This window comes from Pyxicephalus adspersus, chromosome 3, assembly GCF_032062135.1.
Source record: "Pyxicephalus adspersus chromosome 3, UCB_Pads_2.0, whole genome shotgun sequence".
In the NCBI taxonomy this organism is placed as follows: Eukaryota; Metazoa; Chordata; class Amphibia; order Anura; family Pyxicephalidae; genus Pyxicephalus; species Pyxicephalus adspersus.
Window position 1 is genome coordinate 59,938,246 of NC_092860.1, and position 26,196 is coordinate 59,964,441.

At 40.3% G+C, this 26,196-nt stretch overlaps 1 long non-coding RNA gene across 1 annotated transcript; it reads right to left on the bottom strand.

Moving 5' to 3' along the window:
• Window positions 1-21,798: 21,798 nt before the first annotated feature.
• Window positions 21,799-22,981, bottom strand: LOC140327727 (uncharacterized). The gene is made up of 3 exons (XR_011920089.1): window positions 22,934-22,981; window positions 22,509-22,568; window positions 21,799-22,091 (listed from the first exon to the last, which is right to left on the bottom strand). It is a non-coding gene; the product is annotated as an uncharacterized lncRNA (long non-coding RNA).
• Between the last annotated feature and the right edge of the window lie 3,215 nt (window positions 22,982-26,196).

The window sequence follows — 26,196 nt, forward strand, 5'->3', positions numbered from 1 at the left end:
TTTATACTATTGTGAGATGACATATTATGAAGTGTTAACTAGTATATATACAGCTTGATCTAAATTAGTTTGCAGTGTTGCAAAGCAAACCAAAAAGTAAAAACAGTGCAACAAATGTAACAATAAATAATTATTTTGTGAATAAGTACAATGTAACCTAAAAAAGTAGCACTTACCAAAAAGAAGATGAAGCATGAAAGATTCTAATTGACCTGTAATGGACTGTAGATTCGCACAGAACAGAGAGCAGGTGTGCGCTAATTAATTGCTATGATCTCACCATTGACAGCTTAACAGATCCTCCTTAATCTAATCACCTTAATTGGCAGATTCGCAACCCCTATTACTCATTATTATCAAGACAGGAATCAGGCTGGCAGTGAAGGCGCGTGTACGAGCGCACTCGGCTCCGGACCTTGGGAAACCAGCTCGCTGGAAGCGCGAACATATGTGAATCCAGCCTACGTGCATTTTTATTGATGAATCAGGGCCAATGTCAGAGTAGTTAAAGTATCCCGTGAATAAAACATTACCAGCTTTTGCTGCATTTTCTACCTATGCTCGTATTTGATTCTCTATTTCTTCCTTAGCACTGGAGCAGCGGTCAGCAACTGGTTGTCCACGAGAAACTTTTGGTGGTCCACGGCTCTGGCCAGGTGCACCCCCAAGCGGGGTCACATCCCTTGTACAAATCACAGGCTCAGAAAAATAGGCGGGTTGTGTCTATGGACACAACCCACCCACTCTTCCATCGCAGGTCTGAGAGTGGGCGGGTTTTGGCATCATGACATCACTAAAGAGGTCGTTTCTTGACACCCGGCTCCCCACACATGCACGGTCCAAAGCCGGTAAAGTTAGTGGTCCGCCGGTCCAAAAAGGTTGAAGACCACTGCACTGGGGGGCCTATAGCAGACTCCAATAATTATTTGCGTATTATGCATCCCCACATTAAACTCCACCCATAATGTGTCAACCTCATCGCTTGCTCAATCAACAATTTCTTCTTTCACATTCACTTTTAGATCAGTTCACACATACAGACAGACACCACCACCTTTTCGTTTGACTCTGTCTTTACGAAAGAGAATAAAACCAAGAATGTTGACAGTCCAATCATGTGAAGAACAAAGCCAGGATTGGTCAGGATGAAAAATACCACAAAGCCACCATTATTCTTTGTAAGCATTTATCTTTTATCTTTTCATTTTTTTGTGTACTTTTCAGATCCCTTACTCCCTTGTTCTAGTTTTAATTTTGAAATTTAGGTCATTGTAAAAATAATGTCCCAAATAAATTAATCAGCCTTTAGATAATAAAGGTAACCTTTTTTTTATTAGCAACATGGAATTCCTAATGATGTAATCCACCAGGAATTATTGTTCATATCTAAGAAAAAGGTTATATATATATGGAGTGGGAAAACATTTGTAAAACAGCAAGGATTTAAGCATAAATGACTTATAAATATAAATTAATCTATATTCTAGATCTGATGCTGTATTCTAGATCTGACTGTTTAAAATCACATGTATTTGCATTTTTAATATTTCATACTTTTTATTTTATTTTATTTTTCACCACAAATTTGATTTAAAAATATGTATGAGACAACTAATTTTGGGAATGGCTATTGTAACAGCTGGCCAAAAAATTCACAGGGTTTGCCCAGATACAGGGTATACGCTGAGTATTTTTTCTGTTTAGTCAGACAGTTTTCCTTTTGACCTGAAGGTGGGATTGAAGTACCAGGCTGAATGACAATGAGCTTCCTGGCCAGATGGGGGAGCTAAAGAGGCCTGGGAATGAACAGGTGTAACAGTCTCAGCCGAAATGCATCCTGGAAATTAGGCTGGGGATATAAACTCCCAGCCTGCTTATTCCTGTGGCTCTGTTCTTAGCTGGTGAGCTGGGAGGAGGTCCAAGGTGAACTGTGAGTAAAGACACAAACTTTGCTGGAAAAGCTGTATGGTTAGGGCTTTACAGTTCTTCACAGCACTAGGTTGGGCTGGATTGTTATTAAAGGGACCTAACAGTGAGTTAGAGGCCAAGTGGCCGGGCTTTATTTTTGCTGTTTGTTTTATTTTGCCTGTTTTTGTGTGTAAATAGAATTAGTGAATAAAAATCCATGTTGCACAGATAACCTGCTGGCCCTGTTTCCTGTTTGAAACATCCCCCGTTGCTACGGGTGATCTCGCACTATTAATACTTGAAATAGCTGATGCAGTTTTTGTGACTGCCAAGCCCCTTTTACAGTGTTTTTTTAACAATTTTCAAAAGCTAGACTTTATTTTTTTCTACTGCAGTTTGCTAATACTACCAGGTCTTGTTCCTGCCTCCAGCCAATGAGTGGACAGTCAAGAAAAAGCAGCAGACCATAACCCTAACTCTTTGTCAGGTATAAAGCCAAGTTAGACTTCCATTTTTTCAATTAAACTTTATGGTTCTCACACATTTACAATGTCATTTCATGGATCATATAGCAATGCCTTTGACATGTTTCTGACAATGGCCCTGATTTATCAAGCAAGCGAGCATAAGCATGCTCCGATATACGAGGTGTATGAAGGTGATGGAAGGAGGTCCAGGTTGCCAAGCACAACATCAAACTACATTGATTGCCAAGCTCACAAGCAGGGTCAAGCACTCTTAGAAAGGAACAGATGTTCTGTTGTTGCTCCACTTAATTTTGCTCATTAAATACTGGATTGTATACATTTTTTAGGTCTTTACACAAAACAAATAGTACTAGTATATCAAACTTTCAGGGACAAATCCACTTTGTGCCAAACCTATTTTCTGTTTTTTCCAGCCTTTCAGGGTGTTTATGCAGGTTTGAATGGCATTTTAGACCTTGGCTCACTATCTATTTACTTACTAACTTCAGCTTGGTAGTGGAAGCACATAAAGATGGATTCCTTCTTTAAACCAGAAGCAATAGCCTCCATGAATGTTGCTTGGTGCCAACCTCATGACATAAGAAATCATAGGAAGAAATAGGCACTCTTTTAAATTTGAAGCATATTAAGCAACATGCCTAAAAAACCCTCTTTGCCCATTTCTTCCTATAATTTCTCTTTTCTATGTATATGTACACACATCTAAATGCATGCATACATATATGCATGTTTGTATATACATGAGTGTACATGAAGCAAAACAAACAATATACACAAAACTAAAAACTTACCCCAATGAGGATCCTTCTCTGCAAAAGTGGCCCGCGCGTTTTTCAACTGATAGAACACAGTTAACGGGCACAACAATGTGCAGCAGACACCGGAGGTTTGGCGCATCACTATGCGCATTAAACAACAGTTTTAATAAGAAAATTGTGCTGTTTTTAGCTTTTCAACAATTCAGGGAAAGGAACTTCTTTAAAACAATCACAATTGACTTGTTAAATTGGAGGTCTGTTGGATCACCCAAGGTTAAAAGTTCCTGGAAGATTGTAAAGGAGATCACAAAAACAACCCCCCCCCCAAAAAAAAAACAACTTTATTCAAATTAAACACATTTTCTAAAACATCACAATAAAATAAAAAGACCACACAGACACCACTAAATTTACATGACAAAAAAAAAAAAACACCAAACACATTAGATGTAAACCCACATTTCCATAAAAAGCCAAAATAGTTCAAAAATGGCCCAAGAAATGTTGCATTAAAAAAATACTTACCAAACCAATATGCAATTTGGACCTTTCAAAGGTGGAAAACTGGATTAGAAAATATTTATGCTGGACAAAGATTTAAAGGTGGTAATTAAGACATAATATTGCATTAAACAATATGACCACAAACACAATAACATACTATTAACATTGACTTCCTAATTGCAAAATGGACATTGAAACATTCAAAGTTTAAAAAACAAAAGCGGATATTGTGCTAAATGATAAGCAAAGTATGAAATGTAGCAACATAGATTAGGAGAACACAGCAAACAATTTACCCCCCCCAAGACAAAAAAACAGACAAAGGAAAAAGCAAGTCAGACAAGGCCCTTATATATGCTCATGTTTATGCGCACAGCTGATGGGTATTATTTTTTATATTATATTATATTTTATATTTATATTTTATTTATCAATATTTTATTGTATTTTTTTATCTATGGAAGCAAAGAAAAACTTGGTTGGATGATCTAGTCCGCTGGCAAAAGCGTGGTCTTGCCTGCCCGAATTCGCAGGTATTTAACACCAGGCAGATCTTCTGGTCAGGCATTGTAAGCATTTAGGTAGGCGCCTATGTTAACAGCTGAAATCAATTATCTCTTTCTGAACCTGAAAAAAATAGGTCATTTAAAATATGATGATTTCTATCTGTTAATATATATGTTTTAAACATTTGAACACCACAAACATTTTTAATTAAGGCTAAGTGAAAGATGTGTGCCATTTGAAAGAATTATTTTTTTAGGGGAACAGTGACTTTTAATGCAAGCTCGCCAGTGTCGAGCTGCCAGAGATGCTCAGCTCGAAGCGCTCAAAATTTTCAGTTGATAACTGCCGGGAGAATAAGCCCGTATTCTCGATGGCTGAAATTATTTGATAAAAAGGTTTTTGATGTTAGATCCCGAATCGCGTTTATGCTCGCCCACGCGAGCAAGCTTACGATTTTGCTTGATGAATCAGACTCCCTGTGTCCTAATGTTATACTAACAATTCACTCAAGCTGCTTTTATTGCCCTGCATGCATTCCATTGTATAAATGAAAATGGCAATAAAGTTCTCTCAAAGCAGAAATCAAAAATTCACTTTAAACTTTGTTTCCACTACAATAAATAAAAATGATGACATTGACATTTATAATTTGGGGTAAATATTTAATATTGTGTAGTATTCAAACTATATAAACCTTGCTTGGGAAAAAAACACATGTAGTAGTGGCAAAATTATTGTGACGTTTCTACTGTATAAGCTGCAGGGCCCTTTAGAAACGAGATGCAGGCTGGTCTTGTTTGGTGAGAAGTCATAAAGATGATGTCTGGAGAGAAACGGGGAAAACAATTGGTGGCATTGTGTACCTTGTGAAAGTTGAGGTCAGATTCAAAGGTAGAGAGTCAAATGTTCCTGTGTTTTCTTCCATCCAGCAAAAAGTTTGCATTTGAACCACCCTTACCTTCAATGGAGGGGTAAGAGGCCAGTGGTCATTTTGAATGTGTGACTGTGACAAATTAAAGAATCCTGGATTGTATTACTTCAACATTGATTTCCTTCTGGATTGCAAAAACTTCCTTTCAAGAGTCTGAGTGCTCCAACAAATACCAAGGGCCCAAATGAAAGACACACTGAGACAGGTGGTAGCACTTTTTAGATTTATTGCACATGATAAGTGAAAGTAGCTAAGGAATTTTGCTGATTCTTGAAGTTATTTATTTTTGTACTTTTGATATGTTTTGTAGATGATTGAATTGTGTTGAAACTAGTTGCACTTTTCTTGACAGTAAACTAGTGTCCGCTTCCCCCCCCGTTTTGCCTTGAAACTCTTCCTTTCCTCCCCACTGCCATATATCTGTTACTTTTACAAAAATATCTTGTTCTAAGAGAACCACAAGGACATCTGTTATGTCTGCTAGTTGTCTGTAGTCACGTGATCATGCACTGATCATACCTTTGAACTGTTATATACACTGTGTGCAAACAATAAAGTTTTGAGAGTGATCTAACCACACATTAAATTGCGTGTGTTACGTACTCTTACAGCGCTGTAAACAGGAGCGACCAGACAGAGGGAAAATTGATCTGGGATCAATAGGAGACACCCTTAACAGTTTGGCATCAGAAGTGGGATATCTAACTACCTTAAAAAGGATTGAGTAAGTAGAAATTTTCTTTTCTACCTCTGCCCTCCCCTGGGTCCCTGTAGATATCTTACGAACCTAAGCACTGTGGCATTGTAGACTCCTTCATAGAAAGACTGGGTTCTTAGGAAGATTTGGGAGATCTTTTATTGAATATGTGCACACTTATGGCTTCTGTTTAATGTATAGAGTATAAGAATTTTGTTGCATGATTTACAAGTTTAAGAAATATTGTATATAAGGTAAGTTTGTGTACTAATCTGGTTGCCAAGGTGAGGTTGGGTCAATCCTCACTGCTGTGGTTGGCTCGGGCAAGCAGTAACGTGACCTAAGCTGCGTTTTGGTAAGCGGTCCTGGGAACAGGACATCAACGAGCACTGCAGCTACCAACTGAACTAACTGAACTAACAATAACTGTGTACAACCGTCTGATATTTATACTGTATTTATACCAAGGGGAATTCCCAAGGTAAGGGGAATTCCACAAAGGAGGAACAGCTCCCAGATCCACATAAAAAACATGTGATGAAACGCATTCAAATCAGACAGAAACTAAAACTCACAGCCATGTCACCCAGTGATGAGGATATTCCTTATATTATTCCAAGGAAAACTCCTGTTGATTTTGTAAATCGCAGAGCAGGAGACTATTACACTGACCCTTTTACATTACATTTGAAAAATGGCACTGAAAACTTCAAATGCCCTGACCCCTTCCCACTGGAAGGGTCATTCTCTAAATTCCATATTAGTTGAATCTTAGGAATGTGTCTCAGTAATCGAGAAGGATGGGGATATAAATTAGATCCACGAGTTCCCCAGTGGGACCGGCAATACATGAAAGCTTGCGGAAAAATCTGGTATACTTTAAAAATGTATTGCAAGGATTACCCCCGTAAAGAGAAAACTGTTGCCCAAATCACATCCTCTATTCCACCCCCGTATACACCCTTATACCCTCAACTAACAGCAGAAACACAAAAGAGAACACAGGGGGATGAGGATTATGAGCACGATATCTGTCTAATACAGTCCGTGCAGCAACAAGCTGTTACACAGGATTCTCCCTCAGCCCCTCCTCTTCTTACCAAAACAAAGACCAAGCAGTCACAGATATTTTTACCACCACCCACTAGTCATACATCACCCAGCAGCAGTGGCTACACATCATCCGCTGTTGTGTACTTAACCCCAAAAACTTATGTGGGATCAAGTGCATAACGAATTTGTTAGGATACTTGGAGATAGAAAATCAATGGCCACAGCATTAGCGTGCAAACAGAAAGCAGGAGAAACAGTAAGTGATTATGCTCGAAGGTTTAGGAAAGTGTGGAAGGAAGAGACAGGTCTAGGATTAGGAGGAGATTTGAATGTTTTTACACAGTCACTGATTAATGGATTAATCCCTGAACTAAAGACTATAGACGAGGCAGGTTGCTTTGAGCTACTTAAACCGTCAAAACCCCATGTGCAGGGACTCCATTATTCAGGGAAACCTGGAGGGTACAGAGGAAAAGGTAGAGGCAGAGGAGGTAGACAGGACAGGAATGACAATAGATGATATGGAAATGTTAGAAGGAATCAAGCATGTTTTGCCTGTTGACAGTAAGGTCATTGGACCAGGGACTGCCCTACTCACCAACAGTGGGATCCCTGGACTGCACCCCATATACAGCACTCACAAAACCACATACACCAATATACCAAAAGCAGTATCCTTTAACTAAAGACAAGGAAGGTTCCTTAGCAACCATGATTCAATCTTTCTGCCAGCAAGGCATACTTAAGAAAACCTGCTCTCCTTACAATACTCCAGTAAATCCTGTCAAAAAGCCAGATGGCTCATACCGTTTTACAAAGGATCTCAGAGCCATCAATGAGCTGGTTACGCCCGTGACACCAGTCATGTCAGATCTTAGTACCATCCTTACAGCAGTATTGCCCGAGACCCAATTTTACACTGTTATTAATTTGGCCAATGCATTTTTCTCCATACCATTATCGCCTGACACTCAGCTCTTTATGGCTTTCATTTTCAGGAGACAACAGTACACCTGGTGCCGCTTGCCCCAGGGTTTTTGTTGACTCATCCGCAGTTTTCTCAATTGCCCTCCAGCAGGTCCTTGCCAACTGGCAGCCGCAGCATGGTTCAACTTTATTACAGTATGTATTGATCTATTGTTGTGTAGCCCGTCGCAGGAGGCATGTCAGAAGGATACTGTTTCATTGTTGTGTTTTTTGGGAAAGGAAGAAAAAATTCAGTTCTGTCTGCAACAGGTCACATTCCTGGAAATGCGTTTAACCCCAGGATACCGACTGCTAGCCCCCAGCCGTGTACATGCCATTACCAGTCTGCCTTGCCCACAGACAAAGAAACAGCTGCTCAGCTTTCTTGGCATGATAAATTTTTTTGCAGACACTGGATTCCTGAATGCTCGTATTGGGACTTACAGCTCCGTCCCAGTACCACCCCCAGTGCCCCTAACAACATTCAATGGTCTGATGAAATGAGTAAAGCATATGTGGTGTTAAAAGAATCCCTGACCTCTGCCCCCGCATTGGGAATGCCAAATTTCAATGTACCATTTGTATTGTATGCAAGAGAGAATTGTAAAACCATGGCTGCTGTGCTTGCTCAGATGCATGGAGGTAAATTGAGGCCTGTGGCATTTGTCTCTAAGACACTACCTGTTACTGTGCAAGGCATGCCAGCCTGCCTGTGTGTGCTGGAAGCGTGTGCAATAGCTGTTGAACATGTCTCACTTCTAACTTTGGGTCACGAGACGATACATCCCATGGTGTACTACACTTCATTATGAATTTAACCACTCAACACATAACAGCACAAAGGTTGTCTGGTTACCAGGTTATCCTAACATCCACTGCAGGATTAAGTGTAAAATATGCTCCTGCTAACGGCGGTCCCGTCGCTGTGCTCAATGCCCTCTTTGGTCTTAAAGGGCCAAAGGATGATGTACCGGAGTCACACTCATGCATCACTGCATCACATACATAACACATCAACACCACGTTCAGACTTATCCACAAAACCCATTCCTCAAGCAGAAAATGTTTTTATAGTTAGGTCCTGTTTGCAACCCTCTGACAAAACGTATTTAGCTGGATATGCCGTGGTACAGCTCCCTAACACAGTCATTGAAGCCGCCCCACTCTCTGTTAACTCTTCCCAAGCCGCAGAATTGATAGCACTCACCAGAGCCTGTGAAATTATGGAAGGAAAAGCTGTAAACATATTTACTGACTCCCGCTATGCTTTTGGAGTCGTACATTAATATTATTATTATTATTATTATTAATAATAATAAACAGGAATTGTATAGCGCCAACATATTACGCAGCGCTGTACAATAAATAGGGATTGCAAATGACAGACTAATACAGGCAGTGATATAGGAGGAGAGGACCCTGCCCCGAAGAGCTTACAATCTAGTAGGTGGGGGAATTTCACACACAATCGGATGGGAGATATGTAGTGGTGGGAAGTGGTGATAGTTTAAGAAGACAGAAGAAGATGAGTAGGCAAGTTTGAAAAAATGGGTTTTGAGCGCTCTTTTAAATGAGCAGAAAGTAGGGGCAAGCCGAATAGGACAAGGAAGACCATTCCAGAGAGTTCGGGCAGCTCTAGAGAAGTCTTGTATCCGTGCGTGTGATGAGGTTATGAGTCAAAGGTTACACCAAGACAACGTGCCTGAGGGGCCGAATAACAGTGTTGTTAACAGTTAGATATATGTCAGGGGGAGATTTGGAATTTGAGGGGGGGATGATGATGAGTTCTGTTTTATCCAAGCTGAGTTTCAGGAATCGGTCAGACATACATGATTTTGGAGCCATTTGGCAGTGAAGAAGTTTTACCACAGCTGATGGAAAACCCATTCAGCACTCCGCAATAATTTCAAAACTTTTATAAGCCATTCACCTCCCCAATCAAATAGCCATTGTCACATGCCAAGCACACACTTCTTCCTATTCCTTCAATGCCAGGGGAAACAGACTAGCAGATTTCTATGCCAAAGCTAATGCTCAGTTTACCATACTCACCACTAGCCCCCCGATACACTTCTGCTTGCCATTCCAACTTCCACTGAAACCAACACACTTCTGATACAATTACAGTCCTTCGCCTCTTCACAGGACATTGAATTCTGGGAAAAGGAAGGATTGACCATAGATTCCTTTGGAATCTGGTCAAAAGGAGGGATAGTAGGGCTGCCCCAGATAGCAGTACCCCTCATTGTTTTTCAAATTCATGGTATAGGACACAAAAGTGATTTTGTGCCCAGAATTTAAAGGAACACACACAAGCCATACTTTCTCATTGTTTAACATGTGCTAGAAATAATGTGCAAGGAAAGAAGGCAGGACAACATGAACATTTGTTAACTCCACAGGGTCCATTTCAAGAGTTACAAATTGACTTCACACACATGCCATAGGCTTCCAATGGATGTCAGATAATGTTAGTGATCACAGACAGATTCAGCAGATGGGTAGAATCTTTTGTAGTCAGGAAAGAAAATGCAAGGACAGTAGCTAAGATACCATGCAAGGTGATTACAGACAGATTCAGCAGATGGGTAGAATCTTTTGTAGTCAGGAAAGAAAATGCAAGGACAGTAGCTAAGATACCATGCAAGGTGATGATCCCCAGATTTGGATGCCCAGTGAGAATAAGCTCAGACAATGGCACTCCATTCACTTCTAAAGCCACGCAGGAGATTTCAAAAGTAATGAACATAGAATGGAAATTTCACATCCCATATCACCCCCATAGTGCTGGAGTAGTAGAAAGGATAAATGGGACATTGAAAGACAAACTTAGGAAAGCAACTGGAGGGACATTCCATAAGTGGGACCAATACCTATCAGCCATGCTAGCAGAAATAAGAAATGACACCCAATACAGTCAATAAGCTATCAACCTTTGAAATTTTAATGGAACGTCCATTCCCCACCCCTTATATTACTACCGGGGGACTTACAACAAATTCAGGATCAATATGTAGTTAAGTTTATTGAAAAATTGAACAGCAACTATGGAGATATCTCTCTCTTTTTTCCTTTCCCTACAGATCAACTGACACACCCATTAAAGCCCGGAGACATAGTGTTGGTTAAAGCTCTGCACAAGCACAAATCCTTGAATCCGCCCTTTGGACCTCCTGTCACCATGCAAGCCATTACTAGAACAGCTGTGCTGACCAGTAGAGGACCCACCTGAATACACACTTGAAGAATGAAAAAGGCACCGCCAATCCAGCGCTAGGATGATGCTTCTTGATCCACAAGTACCAGCCCGGATGCTTGTCTGCAGTTTTGGAGCCCTGATGATCATACTCTGCCTTGTTTGGGTCACAACAAATTGCCACTTCTCACCCTCAAGATTTGCCCTTCATTTGCCTCCAATCAAGCCATAGCCTAAAGAATGACTCTACCCTGTCTATGCACCGGCGACAATTTGAGTATAGGGATTGGACTGACTTCCATGGTAACATATGGGAACATCTTGCCAAATAAATGTATAATAGATCTAGTTTTTGCTTATCTGATATGCATAGTACTCAAGATATGTTAACTTCTTGTTTGATTGCTGTCTCCACTCCAGTCAGCATACTGTTTTAGTCATTAGCAATATCTACAATGACACTGATGTTACTGAAAGTGATATACGTTTATTTCATAACCCCTCTAACTTTTGCAACAACTGTAAAACTTATGATTCCCTGGAAAAATTTATGATTTTTACACATACTATAAATATTACTCAGGAAGATGTATGTTACCATATGACTTGTAATCCCTCTGAAATATCCCACTGTGGGATATTATCATTACAGAAAGTCACAAAATTTCAAAATTCTACATCTCATTCTTTTCGCTTATGTAACCGAATTGAAAAGGATTGCACAGGTGTTCATAACCCTATGCCCCGTAATTCCACTCATCTGTCCTCTAGCCATTATCAACATGTTAAATTACCCACAGGCTGGTTGTGGTCCTGTGGAAACACAACTTTTAATTATATCCCAGCTAACATCTCCGGAGGGCCCAGTACTTTCTCAAGAATGGCCCTAGCCATGGGTCAGAACAAACAACTATCACCCATGCGTATAAAATGTTTCTCCCTAGCCCTAAGTGACACATGTTCAGCTGACCTACATTTACTATCCAAAACAGAAGTTGTGGCCTAAGCTGCTTCAATCGTAACTGACCTCACACACCTGTCTTGCATAGTAGCAAAGAAACCTAATAACACTTCCCTTTCTCTAGCCGGATTATTGACTGATTATACTAACGCTAAGAAAGGCATCTTACAAAATAGAGCAGCTATTGACTATTTGTTACTTAAACATAATATTGGTTGTGAACAATTTGCAGGAATGTGTTGTTTTAACATGATGGATCATTCAGAATCTGTCCACAATGTGATTAACACTCTTAAGGATTTAGCTCAGGATATTAAACAAAATAGCGGTTTAGGGTTGTTTGACTGGTTATGGAATCTATTTCACAACATTGGATTATAGATTAAGCAATTTATAACTTTCATCTTTATTATCATTGGTATATGAATCTTTGCATGCTGCTGTGTACAATGTAGTCCTATATTATTGTCAATATTAAAATCAAAAATCAATCGGCTCCCTTAAGTTATGTATGCTCAAGAACCTGAAGCTGTCTATTTGTATGTAAAGGAACAGAGGTATGAGGTCAAGTAGCTATCCTTTGTTGAAGGATAAAAAGAGGGAATTGAAAGTAGCTGAGGAATTGTGCTGATTCTTGAAGTTAATTATTTTTGTACTTTTGTAATGTTTTGTAGATGATTGAAATATGTTAAAACTAGTTGCACTCTTCTTATCAGTAAACTAGCGTCTGCTTCCCCCCTTTTTTTGAAACTCTTCCTTTCCTCCCTACTGCCATATATCTGTTACTTTGACAAAAATATCTTTTTCTAAGAGAACCACAAGAACATCTGTTATGTCTGCTAGTTGTCTGTAGTCATGTGATCATGCACTGATCATGCCTATGAACTGTTATATAAACTGTGTGCAAACAAAGTTTTGAGAGTGATCTAACCACAAATTCAATTGCGTGAGTTACGTGCTCTTCCAGTGCTGTAAACAAAAGCGATCAGAAAGAGGTAAAATTAATCTGGGATCAATAGAAGACCACCTTAACAATAAGGTACTCTTGCAAAGTGAATATTCACAACATTAGGTTAAGTAAATAGATAGCAAAGGTATGCTGCAAATAGATGATTGTATGGTAAATATCCTGCTGCGTGTGAAGCTTGATGAAAAGAACAATTATACAATAAATGTTGTTATAACATTGTTCAGTGTATTGGCTATAATTTCTAATTTCTAAGACGGAGGAGGGGAAGGGGATAGCCCTCCCTCCTCTGCATTGGAAGCTTTACACACTGGAGGGATGACGCATCAAGCGCTGCCCTCCAACCTCCTATTACCCAATAGCCCTAGGGCTATCCCCAGACGTTAGGTCTGGGCACGTGGAGCTGGGGGAGGTCCCAGGGACGCTGTCCTATTAAGGGAGCAGCGTCCCTGCAATCTCCCTGCTGCTCTGCACACCATTCCTCCACCTGCTGTACCAGGAACACCTACAACTAAGATCTACTATACAAGGTAACAACACGGCAGTGTTGTACTTACTGATATACTTATATATTCTTCTAGTACTGTTTCCTTCAATACAAAGTTACCAATGATTTTCATATACAGATCCCTGACTTGACTATAAGGGTCTCAGCTTGTATATCACAAGACTGCTAATACTACATAGAAAAACTTACCTATACTCGAATGCTAACACCCTTCGGGGATATGACATCCTTCTGATTCTGCATACAACTACAAAACTTAGGACACCATCCTACAGAACCATGTGAGTGTTACAAATCTTTTATAAATTGTCATTCGACACTTATTTATATTGGCTTAAAATACTCCAACTATTAACCAATAATACAAATAGCTATATATATACTTGGCTGAACACTTTTCTGTTCTCTAATAAATTAAGGCTATCTTATCATAAACAGCATATTCATTAAGAATATCTACATTTACAACACAATACTTGTACTGGTTATTCTAAGACTCAAGTTAAATATTGTTTATTGATTTAGATACAACTCACGCAAGCATCCAATGCATGTTGTCAAAAACACTCCTGAAGAAGCCACACTTGGCATCGGGTATACTAAGTAACATGTTTTGATGGGTAAATACTCTGTATGGTTAACAATATATATGCGGAGGAGTTGTTGTATGTCTAGCGCCTATTTTTGGCCTATGGTGAACCCCAAGAAAATATTGTGGTTCAATTCAACCGTTGATTACTATGTACTGTATTGCGTTATAAGGCTCTAATCACTTTTTTCTGACCACTAGATTGTTTAGTGGCCCTTTTCAATTGTTAAGCTTTACTACACATATTGTATATATGTTTATGAATACATTGTTTGTGCCAAAAACCCCGCTCAAATCTCTGTCTCTGATTATATGTTCTATTTAATTATGAGGGTAGGCACTTTCTAACACAACTGTGATATATTACCACAATAAACATATCCTAATGATCTAATATTAAGGGCCTACCAAAACCCCTCTATCTATATCCCTGGTGGTCTGTATAAAATCTTTATACTTATCTATTGATTATTCACTGTACGTTATTCTTTCTCGTTTGGATTTTCCAATATCATGGATATTCCAAATCCTGATTGGGATGAATTTCTCTCCCAAATCGAAGACCTATGTATTTCTGCCCAACCTAATAGTATCACTATAAACTCCCTCATTTATAAACTTACTCATCTTAGCAAAGAAATTCTAAATTCATTTGCATATAAGTTTTTTGAAAAATACATTAAGGATAATATTAATCTACCTGGTTTACGCATACAAATTTTTCCAAATATTAACCATCCAGAATGGATCCGAAATGAATGGGAAAACATCCTAACAAAATGCTCCACAAAGTTGATGGAATTACTAATCAATTATTATAAAAAAGAATTGGAAATTATTGAACATGAAATTAAAGACACCTACACTCAAAATATTATATTGATAGAATCCACTCAATTCACACATCAACATAATCTCTTTAAACAACACATTGAAAAATTCAATATTGACATTTATAATAGAAAAGACAAACAATTCCAAAAAGATAAATGGTTATTTTTTCGTAAAAAAGCCTACAACTGGGATAAAATCTCAAACAAAGGATCCAATCAAATAAAAAAATCCCTCCCAACCTCAACAGATCACCCTACTGCAGGATCCACCGACCCACATCCCCCTGGGCACACTAGTACATTTAAAAGCAAAAAGCATTATAAAAGTGATCACAGTGATCTTTCCACTCGAGACCCTAAACGCAAACCAATAACCCCATCTGCACCCATCTCCACCCCCCCATCACTATCAACTCTTTCTAGTCTAGATGCTACACCTCAAACAATCACTACCTCTCACTCGTTTCCTAATATCACCCCAGAAATGCAGGAACTCTCAACCATCGTTCCACCCACGAACACACCACCAGGTGCCACACCATCAGCTGGTAATTCACCAGAGTTCACACCCCTCCCTCACCCATCCTTTCTTACATCCCAACCTGCACCCCATCCAGGCGCTATTCCCAAAATTAAATCACAAGAATCTTTTTTAGGACCACTGACCGACTGGATCCCTTCCCCCAAACAATTAAAAGGCTCAATTCAAGAGTATTTTTCGAAACTCCCACCACAGAGTCAGATCTATAAATCATTACCTGTCTTCCTACCAATTAAACCTCATGGAAAAAGAGGTATTATGGTTAGGCTTGTCATTCTGCCCTTCCAGCAGACCAGAAAAGTTCGAACTTATCAAGGATATACATTTATTCGCTAGAAATCTCACTCCTAAACTTATGTATAGTAAATCCCTGCAACCAAATGCTCTTCTTGATATAACACAAATTAAAGATCTCAAAATAGATGACTTTAGGACTATGAAACTTTTACACAAACTGTACCAGGAAAGCAATCCAGAAATTGAGCCCCCTCCTTCAATTCCTACATCTATTGAAACATCAGAAACACCAACTATACCTATCAAACGGAACAAATCAACTTTCTTTCCTTCCCTCACTTTCAATACTTATGTGCAAACATTTTTTAATATTATGACTAAGAAAATACTGGAATTTGATCCCATATCTGCACACACTGGCTCTGATTCATCAAAAAAAAATACGTGTACGCTCGCGCTTCCAGCGAGCCGGTTTCCCGCGGTCCGGAGCCGAGTGCGCTCGTACACGCGCCTTCACTGCCAGCCTGATTCCTGTCTTGATAATAAAGAGCAATAGGGCTTGCGAATCTGCCAATTAAGGCGATTAGATTTCAGCTGCGCGATTAAGGAGGATCTGTTAAGCTGTCAATGGTGAGATCATAGCAATTAATAAGCGCACACCTGCTCTCTGTTCTGTGCGTATCTACAGTCCATTACAGGTCAAATAGAATCTTTAATACTTCATCTTCTGTTGGGTAAGTGCTATTTTTTTAGGTTACATTGTACTTATTCACAAAATAATTAATTTATTGTTACATTTGTTGCACTGTTTTTATACTTTTTGGTTTGCTTTGCAACACTGCAAACTAATTTAGATCAAGCTGTGGAGGAACATAAAGGTGGATTTCTTCTTTAACCGGAAGCAATATCATCCACGAATGTACAGTAGTCTGTGATGTGACATTCCAAAGGCTTGGCAGCACAGCAGAGGGATGTTATCGCCCTGTAAAGAATTAGATTACATTATTAGGATGTGTTAATCATGTGTTAATCTTTAGTTGTAACTAAATGCTGCTGGATTGTATTTTTCATGCTTTTCAGGCTGCATAAGCAATGCTTGCCCAAATCTGCACTAAATTGCACTCTGCCCTAGTTTGGCAATGTGTTTTTGTAAAGTGTCACATAAATGTCCAGCTCTTACACAAATATGTCTGCTATTTCATTTCCCAAAAGATTAAAGTGTGCTTTCTATGACTTCAACTCCAAGGTTGGTTTGTAACCCAAACATGATGTGCTGTAATATGTAATACATGCATTGTAAACAAATGTAAATACTTATGCGTAAAGACATTAGCGATGAGTTCAGCTCTGACTCAACATCCCTCTGCTGTGCTTTGGGAGCCAGAGGCAGGATGTTGATGTACCTCTGGCTTGAGTTCCTCTGGAATGTCCCAGGAATCCCCATGGTGCAGGCACAGGTTGTGCAGGATGCAGCATGCCATGATGACTTGGGCAGCTTTCCACGGTGCGTACAGGAGCTCACCACCGGGCCGCGCCAAGCACAGAAACCGTGTTTTTAGCAGCCCGATGGTTTGCTCCACAATCCCCCGGCTTTTTTGCAGAGCCTTGTTGTAATTATACTATGCTTCAGACCGTGGGTGACGCACAGGTGTCATAAGCCATGGAAGCTGCCCGTATCCTTTGTCAGCTGCAAAAAGACAAACATAATACATGTTAGTTCTTGGTATAGTAAGTGTTCTGTAAATGCAGTGTAACACGAGTTTTTTTACAAAGGTCGCTAAGGGTTGTGCTCTTCAGTCACTTTATTGCTTTTTGGTTGTTAGTAGACATTGTTACTATTGACTACCACACTGAAGTACCGTGAGCTGTGAAAACAGTAATTATACTAGGGCTTACGGGAATATCTGAAAATTAGTTCTTTCCCCCATGCTCCCAATATTGTACAATATTTATAAAGTATTTGCTAAATTAGATGTTAGCACAAAATATGACGTATATAGAATATAGGTCATAACCTGGCATTCTGACAATGCAAAGGGACATAGCAACATATTAGGTGTCTTTAGGATTTGACTACTGTTAGTTGTATTAGAGTAATGACATTATACATTACCTATTAACCAGCCCTCAGGCATTTCTCCAGAGATGAATTTCCGGTAGAGGGCTGTCTGACGCAGGATATAGGCATCATGGCATGATCATGGGAAACCTGTGCGTGCACTCATGATTTTCCTGTTGGCATCACAGACTATTTGTACATTCAGTGAATGATATCGCTTCCGGTTGCGAAACGAGATTTCCTGCAATTTAGGGGCCTGAATGGCCACATGAGTACAGTCAATGGCCCCCAAAACATTCAGAAATCCCGCTCACCTGAAGAAATCCACCTTGACCTTCCTCCACTCCTGAGCTGTTTGAGGAAAATGAATCTATAGTGGGATAACGTCCACAATGGCATCGATGACCTTCATAAAAACCCTGGAAACCCTTCCTAAAATATACAGAGTGGCCAAGAGCCTGGTCATTCCTGGCACTGCCTGGCTTCTCTTAGTTTTTGGAGCAATTTTCTCTTCCAGCAAGCTGTACAGGTGAAGGATGACCTGGTGAGACAAGCAGAAAGGCCTTTTGACATCCTGGTCACGCAAACTTTCCAGGTGGCTACGCTCTAAGAAGATGCGTGGTGCCCGGACTGTTTGCAAAGTCTGAGCTTGCTCTTCTGGTTGCTGCTGTTGTTGTTGTTGCTGTTGCTCTTCTTCTAGAATCAGATATGTGGTGTTTAATGCCAAAACAGCAGTTGTGAAGAGCAAGTCGAGTTCCAAATTTGGATCCATGACAACAGCAAACAAAATCTTTGAACATGCGCACATTTGAATGAACGTGCGTCCACGTGCGTGCGCGTTTGAATCCCTATAAATTTGCACAGAGTTTCTTAGTCATTCTGGTTTTGCAAACCAAAACTCGCTGAAAAAAAAAAAAACGGAAAAAGGAACAAGAACAAGTAAGAATACACCATTGACTTTATTCCTCCAAAAAATGTTTTGGATATGTTGTCCCATAACTCTTTTATTTTTTGACTTCTATATACATGGAGCCAAGGAGAATGGCCACCACCACCACCATTACCACTGCTGCTGCTGGCGGCCCCACCACCACTACCACCCCAGGGTCTTCAGTTCATAGACCAACAGGCAGCTCTCTCAGGCCAGCTAGGTTGCTCTGTGAAGCAGTCCAAGTAACATCTAGGCACCTGGTCCCTCAACCTGGCACCTCAGCCAGTTTGAGCCGGACCAGGGATTCTGCTTCCAAGGCAACCAGCTTCACTCCTGAGCAAAATGCAGCCCTCATGTGTCCTATGTACAACATTTTCCTAGACTCCGTGGGGACTTGCACTCCCAGACTTCCCATGCTGTAAGGCAAGGACTCCGGGAGGAAATTGCCAGGAGTGTTAATGCAGTGGGCAGTACAAAACGGACCATTACGTGTGAGTGACATCTTCAAACACGTCAAAAGGCTCCTGGGCACAGAGGCTGGAAGGAGTGGGACCTATCCTGAACATCTTGTGCAGCGTCTCAGGGAGTATGAAAGATTGGCGTTGCCATTCATCGGGTCAGAAACGGTGGTAGGGGTGGACTAAACGGGTGACACCGATGCTTGGCAACCATGTAAGTTCAATCCTTTTACATTACTTAATTACAAATGTAATTTATTTTTGCATTTTTTTGGGATTGCAACAGTTTAGTCATTAGCATTGAGAACAAAATAGCATTGTGTTTTTACGTATTTATGCTTGGGGGTGATATATGAGATCATTTTTTGAAAATGACCTCTTTGGTGTATTTTTACCTTCTTTTGACTTACATTAATAATGTGTGTATTTCCATTTTTTATAATAGTACGCCCTGAGATGCAGCAGTCCCCTCCTGCCCTCTGTGCTCGGGGTGATGTGGATGATGAGGATGTCACTTCCCATCAAGATGACACTGGCCTTCCTCCTGGTAAGATGAACCTTCATGAACCTTCGATAACATTTGTTAATTTTTTGCCAGATTCTGGTGCAGTATCCCTTTGGGAATGTGTGAGCCTAATATGTCCAAAAAAATGTTGAGTGTGCAAAATATTGGGGACTTTTGATATGTGAAGACTTGTCACCACATTCATTCATTTTGATGTGATATATCATGTGCCTTTGTAGAACATCCATGTCTGCTGGTTTCTGGTTCTGAAGAGTTTTCACGGGCTGCATACTCTGTGGAGGTAGGTAAGAACTCGTATGTTAGTGTTTATTTTGGGATGTGTTGGGGGAATGTGTTCCATTTGTGTGTTTTTTTTTTGTTTTTTTTTAGGGTCCCTCAGGACCACAATCAGAAGAGGAGGCACCTGAGGTTTCTGTAAGCAACCCATGTTTACATTTTTGTCTAAAATTAGTTGATGTTTCAATGTCAGGATGCTGTCTGCATAATGTTATTGTGACCCACAAAGTTATATGATATTGTAGTAATTTTTTCTTTTCCCTTTATAGTAACCAGTGGATGCAGGTCGATTGGGTCGACCCAGTGTGGGCAGCCAGCTTCTAAACCTTACTCAGAGGCTGGTTGACCATTTTGATAGCGTAGTGGAGTCAAGGATGCCTGGCCCAAGTTCTGATAACTTTGAACAGGTCCTTATGCTCCTACATGAAACATAAATCAATATCGCCAGGACCGAGAATTTAACCAACATCTGGCGGCCGTGCATCATCTGATAGAATCTGTCTAAGAACAATCGGCCAATTTGGGTACCTACATGTTCAGAGTTGACCATCTCTGTAACATGTTAAGTGAATCCGTAGGCCAACAATCTCGCCTACATCAGGTGATTTTTGTAAAGGCTGGGTTGGCAAATCCCAATAAGCCCTGCTGGCCCCCCATCTCCTGCAGAGCAGCCAGCTCCATTCTTCCCCCCGGCTCCACCCCGTGCCCCTGGCCGTCCACCCAGTGCGCCTGGCAGTCCACCCTGTGCCCCTGGCAGTCCACCCAGTGCCCCTGGCAGTCCACCCAGTGCGCCTGGCAGTCCACCTAGTGCCCCTGGCCGTCCACCCCATGCCCCTCCCAGTCCACGCCGTACCCCTCCCAGTCCACCCCGTGCCCCTGCCCGTCCACCCCGTGCCCCTCCCATTCCACCCCGTGGCCCTGCCCGCCCACCTCCTAACACACAGGCAACCACTAGACATGTTCTGGAGGTGGGCCGCACTTGTGCCCGTGCTGTGCAGGTGCACTGTGGGCGTGCTGCGGGGGTGTCCCGTGGCCGAGGCCAGGAGGTGGAGGTGACCCGTGGCCGGGCTGCTAGCGTGGGCCGCACCCGTGGTCGGGCTGGTGAATTGGGCCATGGCCGGTTTGAGCGAACTATATAAGTGGATGCCGGGTGCCAGGTGAGAACATTCTTCACATTCTTCCTGTCAGTCTTCACTCAATTTTTTTAGGACTCCATGAGCTCGCCAGTGTGGGTTTGAGTTGGTATCCTGTGTGAAGACGCTTGTTTGTATAAACTAGCTTAAACTTCATTTTGTGTTCGTCCAATGTCCACAGGTTAGTAACCCTCACACTTTGACATTTTACCTATCTAAGTTTGTTTCGATGCGGCCCAAGTATGCTCCAAATGCAGTTTTGCTATCTACTCCCCGAAGAATGTTCCAGTACATTTTGTCAAAGTGATTCTAATCAAGTCACTAAATGAACACAAATCTAGTTATATCTAGGGACCAAATATGGCACACCGCACTTCTCTGACACTTGTCTGTAACAGATAACAGACCAAGTGACCAATGGAGGAATGGAGCAAACTTGGCCAAGCTGCAAAATAGGTTTGTGTAGGATAAGAGCATGTTCAATATTTTATGGTTCAAATAACCATTGTGTAAAAACTAAGGTTTCTTTTTTGTGTTTTTTAGGGATGGAATTGGATTAGCCATGCTGGAAAAATGTTGGAAACGTGCACTGAAATAAAAATCAAATTAAATTCACAAAATCAGGCTTTTCGTTTTTTTTACAAAAGTTTAATTTTTTTAATCTCCCTCCAATAACTTAAAATATTCCAACCAATATAAAAATATAATAATGATAACAAACATATGACAATTTTTTTTTTTTAAATGCTGTACCGCCTGGGCACATCCCGAGGAGGGTCCAGCTGAAAGTGGTGCTCCAGGGCAGACATCCTCCTGTGCAGCCAATACAGGCTTTCCTGTATACTTCCTGGCGGGTGAGGAAAAACAAATAATAGATTATCTTGAAGAGTTTGGTCCAAACATTTTTTAAAAGTACTGTCCTTTTAAAAACCAAACTAATGAAAATATAAACTTACCAGGAGGATGTCTGCCATGTCACCGGGGTTGGGGTGGCGGTGGTGGCGGTGTTGGGGGGCTCGGAAGCTTCTCCGGTGGCCTGGCTGCCTCCCTCGATGTGGAACTGGCTGTGTTTGTAGAAGGAGACCAAAAAAATAAGAGAGGTAGGTAATGGCCAAATAGAACAGTATAACATGAAACAAGTTCTAAAATTGCACAGTGCTAAAGAATGTAAAAGATGGTATCTCATCAAGTTATGACTGTTTTGCTGTTTACACAGAGCAAACCAAGAAGAAAGGTGAATCCTGGCTCCAATGAAGGTTTGGTGTCAATGAAGGTTGTGGGTTTTCACAAGAGACAAACTTGTCTCTTGTGAAGTGACATTTAACCTTTGTCTTCTGTTAAAAGCTGCCTAGACATGAAGCTAGTCATACACTCCTAATGATACTTGATAGAACTAGAACTAGGCCTAACAAACTATCTCTTAGTTTATAATCATGGTTTAAAATGAATGTTTACAATATCTAAAATGGAGAAATACTTACAGTCAGATGAGGAACTTGTGTCCTGTGGAGGAGATGCTGGTGGCAAGGGTGCTGCAGCAGCTGTAGATAAAAAATGAACAGCATAAGAAAAAGTGGGTGGGCAGGACTAAAGTAGATTTGTAAGGTTAGTTAAGGTGAATAGATCAATGCTGAACTTCTAAATGAAACTTTCTGCCTACGTCCAAAAATTTTAAGCAAACATTTGTCAGTACAACTATGGCCAACTAAACAACTTATGTCTATTTTTAGTCATGCTAGCCAACAACCTAGAAAAAACGTTCATTTAATGAATGATTAATGACTGGAAGCTACATGAAATCCTGCTAGATCTTTCTTTGTATTTGTAACCAAAAATGGTGAAAGTAGTGTGAGAATGTGTTGAATTTCAACATATGTTACAAAAGTTGATTCTAAGGTTAGCTTACAGGCAATCTCCTCGGCCTCGGCCGCCTCCTCTCCTTCATCGGAGGACTGCAGATGTGGTGGAGTGGGCTCCTCCACCACCAGGGATGGCTCCTCCTCCACCAGGGATGGCTCCTCCTCCTCTGGGGATGGCTCCTCCTCCTCTGGGGATGGCTCCTCCACATCCTGGGGGATGGCCAGGCACCTGTGTGGCCTCTGTAATATTATCAGCCACTGGTGTGATGTAGAGTTGGCTGTAATAACAAAATCAAATATCCAAAATATTAAGGGTAGTAAAATATAGGAAGTGAAAAACAAGCAGTTCTAAGCTAAACAATACTACTTTACACAAACAACAAACATTCTAAAGCACCAGTCCTTAACAAGAGGAAAAGACAAAATGCCAAACTTACCAGACAGGATGCGGTCCACCACTTCATGCACCAAATCTGGTCAGCGACACTTGAGGTCGCTCCATGTGTGCTGGATCTGGGACAGTTGGGCGCCTCCCTGCAGGGGTCCACAGCCTGTCTGCGATCCATTCCGCTATTTGTCGCTTGACAAATATCGACCTCTGCTGGTCGTATCTCTTGCGAATCATTGTCTAAAGAAAAAGAAACAAAATGTGAGTTATTTTGACAACAACCAAACACCTGTTAAAAAAAAAAAAAAAGGGATAACTAATTCATTGACTGATTTATATATTTTCTGTTGCAAATTGACATAGTTTGGTTGCAAATGTAAACTGTTAATATTGTGTGTAGATATATATGGGTATACTATTACTATTACTAGGAAGCTTCCAGTTGCCACCCCACTAAGCTCAATCCTGTTTAAACCATTGTAAAACCAATAATTGTGCTCCTAGTTGTAAACTCTGTTTATCCGGTTTTAGTGAAGCATTAGTAAGTGCCAGACATACATACAATCTAGGGGCAAAATTTAAGCACTGTCGCACTGGGTCAGATAATGCAGCACATGTGGATTTATTTTGTGTAAAAGTGAAAAAAAAATAGATCTATAAAAAAAGTGGAGAAATACAAAACACGGGAATATCTATGTGAGACTAGATAGAATAATGTGCCTTGTGGCGTGATTTAGCCAGAAGACATTCTAGCAGAAGGCTTCCACTGTCCTCCGGACAAAGAAAGATCATTTCCAGCCTTGTGTGATTGAGAGGAGGCAAATTAGTGCTCTTCAAATGATCTACCTCTGATTGATTGAGCTTAATGGGGTAGAATCCTGAAGATTCTTACAAGGCATTACATACACACATCAAAATATGCGCATGTACATAGTTGTGAAATGCCAATTTTAGGTGTGTGGACCTCTACCCAGCTCTCATCTGCAGCTGTAATCCATTGAAAGAACAATAGAGAAGGCTCCATTCTCAGCTGTCATCTGTGCAGAGGATTCCAGCTGCCGATAAGAGCTGGGGACACAGGCTGTCCCTCCCCCATTCTAAAGCTGTGCTGTGGCTTCTATATAAAAAACTGCTTGGTAAAATATATCCACTCTGTGGGCATGTGTAACGACATCATGGGCACAGTGTGATATCTGTGTGTGGGAATTCTGCATGTCATATCTTGCAGCCTATGAGGACACTCATAGATAATAGTCCCAAAATATCTAATTAATCCCAGGCCACCAAATTACAAGCATTTGAAGTGCACTGCAACAACCTCCAAGAAATGTGGTTGATTAGTAGCTAGTAGGATCCTCAACATTTCAAGTAGTTGCAAACAAGGGTTTAGGACATGTAAAGGATTAAAGATGGTGAGTTCTTAGGCTGAGAAATATGAGAAGCAGCGTAAAAACACATTGCAATGTGTTTCAAACATGCATGATGCAGAAAACACGTTGCAATGTGTTTCAAACATGCATGATGCAGAAAACACATTGAAATGTGTTTCAAACATGCAGAAAACACAATGCAATGTGTTTCAAACATGCATGATGCAGAAAACACATTGCAATGTGTTTCAAACATGCATGATGCAGAAAACACATTGCAATGTGTTTCAAACATGCATGATGCAGAAAACACATTCAAACATAGAGAAAAATAGGCTTATTCTAGTAAAAAGAATCCCCCTCCCCGCCCCCCTAAAACTTTTTTAAAAAATCACTTACTTTAATAATAAAGCGCAGGTCCCTCTCTCAAAGCAACGGGCGCGGCATGATGTCCCTCTCTGCAACTTCCTGATTAACTCCCGCCTACTGGAAAACGTGGCGACGCCACACCACGCATTTGGACGTACGCCTGCTGTATGCGCATCCGTACCCGCATGTAGTCAGTGGCCCGTTGTTGTGCATAGTTACGTGCATATATTTTAGATTAATAATACTTTTTTGTATATATTTTTGGTAATGTTTCCCTTTCAGCCAAACATATGTTGTTGCTTTTCAAGCCTTTCAGGATGTTTATTCAATGTAAGCAATATCCAATGTATATCTTCCAATGACAAATCCGAAATCATAGGATGAAATAGGCAATCTTTGCAATATGAAGCAATATGGTCCAAAAAGCCCTCTTTGCCTATTTCTTCTTATAATTTCTCTTTTCTATGTATATGTACACACATCTAAATGCATACATACATGTTTGGCTTTATGTGCACTCATGTCTATACATACATGAGTGCATATGAAGCAAAACATGAAAAATACAAACTTACCTTAATGAGGACTACTGATAAAACACTTTTCCAAAATAATTCAGGGTGAGGAACAGCTTAAAAACAATCACAATTGTCTTTTTAAACTGTGTGTCCTGAGGGATTGGAAAGGAGATCACATAAACCCCCAAAAAACAAACAACAACATTTTGGAAATAACTTTATTCAAAAGAAACATTTGCTAAAAGGTCAAAATAAAATCTAAAAACACATCAAAACCAAAAAAAAAAATACACATCACTAAAGACTTTACAGTAAATGACAAAATAATTAAAAAGAACAAACAAAACACATGTAAACCCACACTTCCATGTAAAGCCAAAATAGTTCAAAAATGGCCCAACAAATTCAAAAAATACTTAACAAACCAATATGCAATTTTGCCCTATCAAGGGTGGAAAAGTGGACCAGAAATTCTTTATGCAGGATAAACATTGAAAAGTGGTACTAAAAGCAGAATTTGGCAATCAAACAATATGGCCACAAACACAATAACATAGCATTAACATTGACTTCAAAATTGCAAAATATACATTAAAACATTCCAAGTCCAAAAAATTTAAAAAGAAGCTATTGTGTTAAATGGCAAAGTATCAAATGCAGCAACA